This window comes from Cucumis melo, chromosome 4 (genome assembly GCF_025177605.1).
Source record: "Cucumis melo cultivar AY chromosome 4, USDA_Cmelo_AY_1.0, whole genome shotgun sequence".
NCBI classification, from domain to species: domain Eukaryota; kingdom Viridiplantae; phylum Streptophyta; class Magnoliopsida; order Cucurbitales; family Cucurbitaceae; genus Cucumis; species Cucumis melo.
The window spans coordinates 24,890,833-24,898,855 of NC_066860.1; positions in this window are offsets into that span (position 1 = coordinate 24,890,833).

Here is an 8,023-nt window from a genome sequence, read left to right on the forward strand (position 1 = left end):
TGTCGCTATATACTTAATTATTTTAAATATAATTGCTACATTTGCAACTATCCCTAGATATATAAAGAACAATAAGCAAACAATTGAAAGCTTGGTTGAAACTTTTTTGTTTGAACAAATTTACAATAGTAAAGTTTTTTTTTAAAAAAAAAAGAGTTGGAATATTCTAATTTAGATTAAAAGAAAAAACTATTAGTAAATGTAATAATGATATTTTTATGTGATTGTAAACAATTTTCACCTAATTTCTTGTTTTCTACGTACGTTTTTACTAAATTAAGAGTTTTTCATGTAAATTTGTGTGTTTTCAGTTTTTATGGGTTTTTTTTTAATTGGTCAATTGTTTCCTTATGATCAAAGTGGGAGATTTTCCAAACAAGTGATATCAAAGCGTAAGAAAGAGAAACCATGTACCTCCAAAGTCTCAACGATCTAAGTAGTTGTCCAAATTTGATGGTTTTTCATTATCTTCCATTCCATTTGGTCAATATATAACTCAAAGTTATAACCCCTCGTAAAATTTTAAGTCTAGATCATCTCAACTTTTGGGACTTCCACGATAATATGCTTTAACATTCTAACATACATTGGTAAATGAATAAGCACAAACTACGGACTAACTGCTACATCATTTCACCATTAACCAACAACTGGTAAAAACTTTAGGGGATTTACAACAAAATCTCAAACATCTAAGACTAATATTAGCGTATTTTCAAAACTTCGAGGGAACCAATTCTACTCAAGATCTTGACTATAGGAGTGTTACAGACGATATTAGAGCAGAACATCTCCTACTAAGATGTAGTTTATAGACGAATCAAGGTAGAAGTCGGTGGGCATGTAGCACTCAAGTAGAGAAAACAGTATCTAAACAAACCAAGATGGACATTCAAAATGAGAGGAATCTTTAAAATATGAAAGTATGATTAGTAAAAACTTAAAATAATGGGATAGTTGCTAGCTATATGTGAATAATGGACATATTGGTGACTCAATCATAAAAATTTAAAAAAGTTAAATGTGTTAGATGACTTTTAATAGAATGACTTCTCTCCGATCACATTGAAAAATCAAAATAGTTTATATTGTTATTTTATTTTATTAGAGATAGTGGAAATAGGGAGAAAAAAAACAAATTAATACCATTTAAATTTTAGGTATACAATTAATTAAGAAGTTGTAAATTAGGAAGTAATCATAAAATACAAAATTTTTAATTTCTTAAAATTAAATGATGGTATATCTATAATTACTACCATTCTCAAGAAATTGACCTAATATATGTAATCAATTTCAATGTATTCAGATTTATGATCACCATTACAAAATAGAAGTAGAAGTAGGCTTTCCAATGAAAGATTTCACTCTAAAATACCTCTTGATTTTAATATATATATTCCTACAAAGTAGGAGTTGTTTGGTTGAGTTTGTTTAAAATATATTTTCAAGTATTTAATTTTAAAAAAATTAAAACATTTCACAACCATTAAAAATAAATTTTGAAGTGTAATTTTAACCTCTTTTATAAAAAAGATTTAAATAAAAATAAGTTTTTTAACCTCACTTTTTATTAAATTAAGTCAATTCAAACATGCTCTAATTTTAATTAAAATTTTGAAAAGATCTCTAAAAACTAGATTGACATAATGTTTACATACTTGATTTAATAAATAAAAAATAAACATCTCATTTATTTATAAGGATTGTCGACCCGCTTCATACACACGTATATATGAAATATAGCAAAACCACGATATGGTCAAATGAATTCTTTGTTTAGTTTGTTATATTTGTAAATAAATTGTTAATTTTACTATATAAGAAAAGATTTCTAATCCCATTTAACTATTTGAATTTTGCTTTTACTCTTTTATTTTCTTTAAATTAAGCTTATAAACACTATTTTCACATTCAACCTTTAAGTTTCTTTATTTTGCTATCTACCATTTATTAATATTTTAAACAACAAACCAAAATTTAACAATTTTAAACAATAAATCTCACTTAATAGCAATTTGATGTTTTTGGTTTTTTAAAATTAGACATGTTCTTCCTCAATTTTATTTTTTATATTTTTTAAGAAAAAAAAAGTTGAATTCTTAACTACCTTTCAAAAACAAAAATATGTGTTTCTAAAATATCTTTTTTATTTTTTTAAAAAAAAATTATTTACTTTTTAAAAGTATCCATGTAAAGTATCTAACAAAATTTAATATCAGTTGTTTTATTTTATTTTATTGTTTAAGTTTTCAAAACTTAAATTTAAACCAATTTGAGTAAAACTTTTAGAGGTGAAATGGGTGTATTTTCAAAAACTCAAAACTAAGATATTTTTATTAAACCATTCGGTTTTTGAAAAATTAAGTCTATATTTGTAAATTCAATAATGGATATTAATGTATATATATTCTTTTGTAATTAAGAAGATATTATCTTGAAGATATTATCTTATTTTATCTTGTATTATTTGTTGCCTTTTTCATCCCATAGAACCTTATATTTATACCCTTTTTCCTTGATGTGTAAATACACAAGAATAATTTTCATCAAATAAATTCATATGGTATCAGAGCCACTAAGTTAAGCCACTGTTTAGCCGCCGCCACCAAAAATCGCTGTCGTTCGCGACTCTATCTCTTCGCCGCACTTCGATCTCTTCACGTTTCAACTTGCCGCCGCTCAGAAGCCCCGATCTCCATCTCTGTGATACCGATCCTTCAGCGCTACAGTTGTCGGTCTGTTCAGCTTCGATCTCCATGAAAACCATCATCACCGTCCGATCTCTTCACACTTCCATCAGGTATCCGTGAACCGCATCTCTAAGTTACCACCAAATCGTCTCTCCACGTTGCCGTCTCTCCGCGTTACCATCAGATCCGAGCGTTATCGTCTCTCCGCGATCCGAAACCCGCGCGTTTTCCATCAGACCAGAAGCCATCTCTTCACGTTTCCATCAGACCCGAAACCTGAAAAATCCGCTCCATCTCCGTGAAACCCGACCCGTTTCCTCACACATGAAACTCGACCCAAATTGCGCTTTGTTTTTATTTATTTATTTTTTTTCGACCGCTGTCTTGGTTTCTTCTTGTATGTAGATGGAGAAAAGTGAAATTGCTCGTCCAATTAGCACAATTCTTTATGGCTCTAATTATATTACATGGGCAAATCAAATGAAAAGCTTCTTAATTGGACAAAAATTATGGCGCATTGTCGCGGGAGATATTACCAAACCGACTAAACAAGACAAGGAAGATGATAGCAAATTTATCAAATGCCTTAAAGAATGGGACAACAAAAATCATCAAATTATTACCTGGCTTAGTAACACGTCAATTCCTGCTATCCATACACAATTTGATGCTTTTGAAAATGCTAAGGAGTACTTATGAAATTTTTTGTCTACACGATTCAAGTCCGTCGGATTAGCACATTACTATCAATTGCACAATAGCCTTGTTAGTCTTAATCAAGAAGCTGGTCAATCAGTTAATGAGTATCTAGCTGTGCTTCAACCTATCTGGACTCAACTTGATCAAGCTACAATCAGTAAAGATCATCTTCGTCTTATTAAAGTCCTTATGGGACTCCATCCAGAATATGAATTTGTTAGGGCTGCCTTATTACAACACCGCAGCCCCTTGCCCTCATTGGATGCTGCTATCCAAGAAATATTATTTGAAGAAAAACGTCTTGGCATCAATCTCTCCAAACATTCTGATGTTGTTCTTGCCAGTACTTATTCACCACGCATCAAGCATATTTTGTAAGAATTGTAAGCTCATTGGTCATAAATTTATTAATTGTCCTGAAATAGAATGCAGGTACTGCCATAAGCCAGGTCATATTCTCGATAATTGTCCCATAAAACCACCTCGACCTCGAAGCTATTCTACAAAAGCAAAGAACTTTACTAAACCCAGTAACTCCTCTGTTGTTGCTGTTGCTTCGGATAATTCCACCACCCTCTAGTTTCAGATAAGTGATCTTCAAAGTTTACTAAATCAGTTGATTTCATCATCTTCCTCTGTACTTGTCGTCTCACCAGGTAATGGATGGCTTCTTGACTCTGGTTGTTGCAATCATATGACATCTAATTACTCTCTTATGAACACTCCTAGTCCTATTAAATCTTTACCTCTCATTTATGCTGCTGACAGCAATTGTATGAATATCACTCACATGGGCACCATCAATACCCCCAGTTTGAATCTTCCCCATACTTACTGTGTCCCAAACTTAACCTTTAATCTAGTATCTGTTGGTCAATTGTGCGACCTTGGCTTAACTGTCTCTTTTTCTCCCAATGGTTGTCAGGTTCAGGATCCGCAGACGGGACAGACGATTGGGACGGGTCGCAAAGTGGGAAGATTGTTTGAGCTCTTATCACTTCAGGTTCCTCATCCATCCATCTCTGCCCCTGTCACTGACTCTGATACATATCAGTGGCATCTTCGTCTTGGTTATGCTTCTCCGGAAAAACTGCGTCATTTAATCTCCATTAACAATTTAAATAGTATTACCAAATTTGTCCCTTTTAATTGTTTAAATTGCAAACTTGCTAAACAACCTGCTTTGTCGTTTTCTACATCCACTTTTATATATGATAAACCTTTTGATTTAATCCATTCTGATATTTGGGGGTCTGCCTCTACCTCAACTGTCCATGGTTATCGCTATTATGTATTATTCATTGATGATTTCTCTCGATTTACATGGGTTTATTTTCTCAAACACCGCTCTGAATTATCTCGCACTTATATTGAGTTTGCTAATATGATTCGCACCCAATTCTCTTATCCCATCAAAACCCTTCGCACTGACAATGCCTTGGAGTATAAAAACTCCACTCTTATATCTTTTCTCTCCCAACAGTGCACTCTTGTTCAGCGCTCCTGCCCCCACACTTCTCAACAAAATGGACGTGCTAAGTGCAAACATCGCCACATTCTTGACTCAGTTTGTGCCCTTCTTCTTTCTGCCTCATTTTGGGAGCACACTATGTTCTCTCGTCTGTCCTCCTTCCACGCCTTCTTATCTAGTCCTCAATCTTTCTTCACTGACACATTTATTGACCTTTTTCCTCTCTCTGAGTCCACTCCTGATAATGAGTTTGCTCAATCTGCACCTACTTCTGCAACCTCGGACCAGTTGTCTATCTCTGATGGATGTCCTGAACCTCCTCCAGACACCCCTCCTCGTCGTTCTACTCGAGTAAGGGAACCTCCTATTCATCTCTAAGATTATCACTGTTTTTATATTATTGTTTCCCTTATTGAACCTACCTTTTATCAAGAGGCTAGTACTGACCCATTATGGCAAAAAGCGATGAATGATGAATTACAGGCTCTTGAAAAGATGCACACTTGGGACTATGTTGACTTACCTCCTGGTAAAAGACCCATTGGCTGCAAGTGGATCTACAAAATCAAGACTCACTCTGATGGTACTATTGAGCGTTATAAAACTCGTCTTGTAGCAAAAGGGTATTCCCAAGAATATGGTATTGACTATGAAGAAACATTTGCTCCTGTGGCTCGGATGACGTCTGTGCGCAATTTACTAGATGTTGCTGCTGCCAAGCAGTGGCCTCTTCTTCAGATGAATGTCAAAAATGCTTTCCTTAATGGGACTCTTTCTGAAGAAGTCTATATGAAGCCACCTCCTGGTACTTCTTCTCCTCCTCACAAGGTGTGCCTCTTGCGTCACGCACTATATGGTCTCAAATAGGCTCCACGAGCTTGGTTTGCCACGTTTAGCTCTACCATCACTCAACTTGGCTTTACTTCCAGTCCTCATGATACTGCACTCTTTACTCGTCACACACCTAGGGTATTGTTCTTCTTCTTCTCTATGTTGATGACATGATTATGACTAGTAATGATCCACAGGCCATATCTGATCTCCAACATTACCTTGGTCAACATTTTGAAATGAAAGAACTTGGGTCTCTCAACTACTTTCTTGGTCTTGAAGTCTCTCAACGCTCAGACGGGTATCTATTGTCCCAAGCTAAATATGTCTCTGATCTTTTAGCTCGCTCAGAAATCACTGACTCTAACACAGTTTCAACGCCGTTAGATCCCAATGTTCATTTTACCCCTTATGATGGTGTTCCTCTTGAAGATGTCAGTCTGTATCAGTAACTAACTCGTTGGCAGTCTCATCTATCTACCAGTGACTCGCCCAGACATTGCATATGTTGTTCACATTGTTAGCCAATTTATGGCTGCTCCTCGAACCATCCATTTTACTGTCGTATTACGTATCCTTCGCTATGTCAAGGGAACTTTGGGATATGAACTTCAGTTTTCTTCTCAATCCTCTCTTGTTTTATCTGGCTATTTCGATACAGATTGTGCTGGGGATCCCACTGATCGGCGTTCTACAACCGGTTACTGCTTCTACTTAGGCGATTCTCTCATTTCTTGGCGTAGTAAGAAACAAAGTGTTGTCTCTCATTCTAGTACTGAATCAGAATATCGTGCTCTTGTTGATGCTACCGCCGAACTTTTATGGCTTCGTTGGCTTCTTGCTGATATGGGTGTTCCCCAGCAGGGTCCCACTCTCCCTCATTGTGACAATCGTAGTGCCATCCAAATTGCCCACAATGATGTTTCCCATGAGCGTACAAAGCACATCGAAAATGATTGTCACTTCATCCGTCGTCATCTCTTGAGCAACACACTTCTTTTGCAACCTGTCTCCACCACTGAGCAACCAGCCGATATCTTTACCAAAGCCTTACCATCTACTCGCTTCAATCAGATACGTACCAAACTCAACCTAACAGCTACTATACCACCTTGAGTTTGAGGGAGGGTATTAATGTATATATATTCTTTTGTAATTAAGAAGATATTATCTTATTTTATCTTGTATTCTTTGTTGCCTTTTTCATCCCATAGAACCTTGTATTTATACCCTTTTTCCTTGATGTAAATACACAAGAATAATATTCATCAAATAAATTCACAATGGAGATTTCAAATCTACTTTTCTTTTAGTTTCAAATTCAGCCTTTCTTATTTGAAAAAAAAAACATTGAAATTGAAATTAAGTAATAGATAAAAGAAAAATTAACAAGTAATTAATAATAAAGCAAAAAGAATATAAATTTAGCGTTTAAAAACTGAAGACATAATCCAGATATTTATCAAATAATGTCTCAAGTGAAACTATTATGAACTAGAGCCTCAACTAAAATTATTATGAAAAAGGGATAAGGACATGTAACGTTTATAAAATTAATGAAAATTTTTAAAATTTGAAAACCAAATGAGAACTAAATAAGCGGTATTTTGAAATATAATAAAAAAATAAAGTAATTTAAGAATGAAAGCAAAATTATTAAGTTCTCATTTACTATAAAATAAAATTTTTTTTGATTAAAATAAACAAAATAATCAGAGACAATAGAGACCCAAGGTATGAAAATATAAAATAAAGGAATGGTTAAAAAGAGTATAAGAAAGTTTATATAAGAAAGAAAAAGAAAAAAAAAAAAAAAAAGAAAAAGGACCGTGAATATTTAAAGGATAGGCATCATCATCCCATCCCTCAATAGTCAAATCCAAATCTCTGACACACTCTCCATATAAATCCTTCTTCACCCTAAATATAAACTTTTCTTTTATCTACGATTTTTAGTGTAACATAGGTTCTTTTTTTGCCCAAATAATTTTCTCACAATCAAATCAAATCAAGAATGAAAGAAATGTCTCTGCAATAGTGTAGATGCGGCCGCAGAGAATCCGTTGAGTTAAGAAAAATAAGTTTCAATTTTGTGATATAATAATAAAATAAAAAAGGATAATGTTTCCCTTTCCCATCAATACATTAAAATAGTACATAACCCACGTGACCACCCACGTGCCACTCCCTTATTCTTTGCATGTTTTCTTTCCAACGCGTGTCCGCACCCAATCCTTTTCTCCCTCTACCGATTTCGACACGTCGTTCCTTTTTGACAACCGACATCCCCCATAACTTCCCGCCACGTGTTCTTCCAGAATCCCCTTCT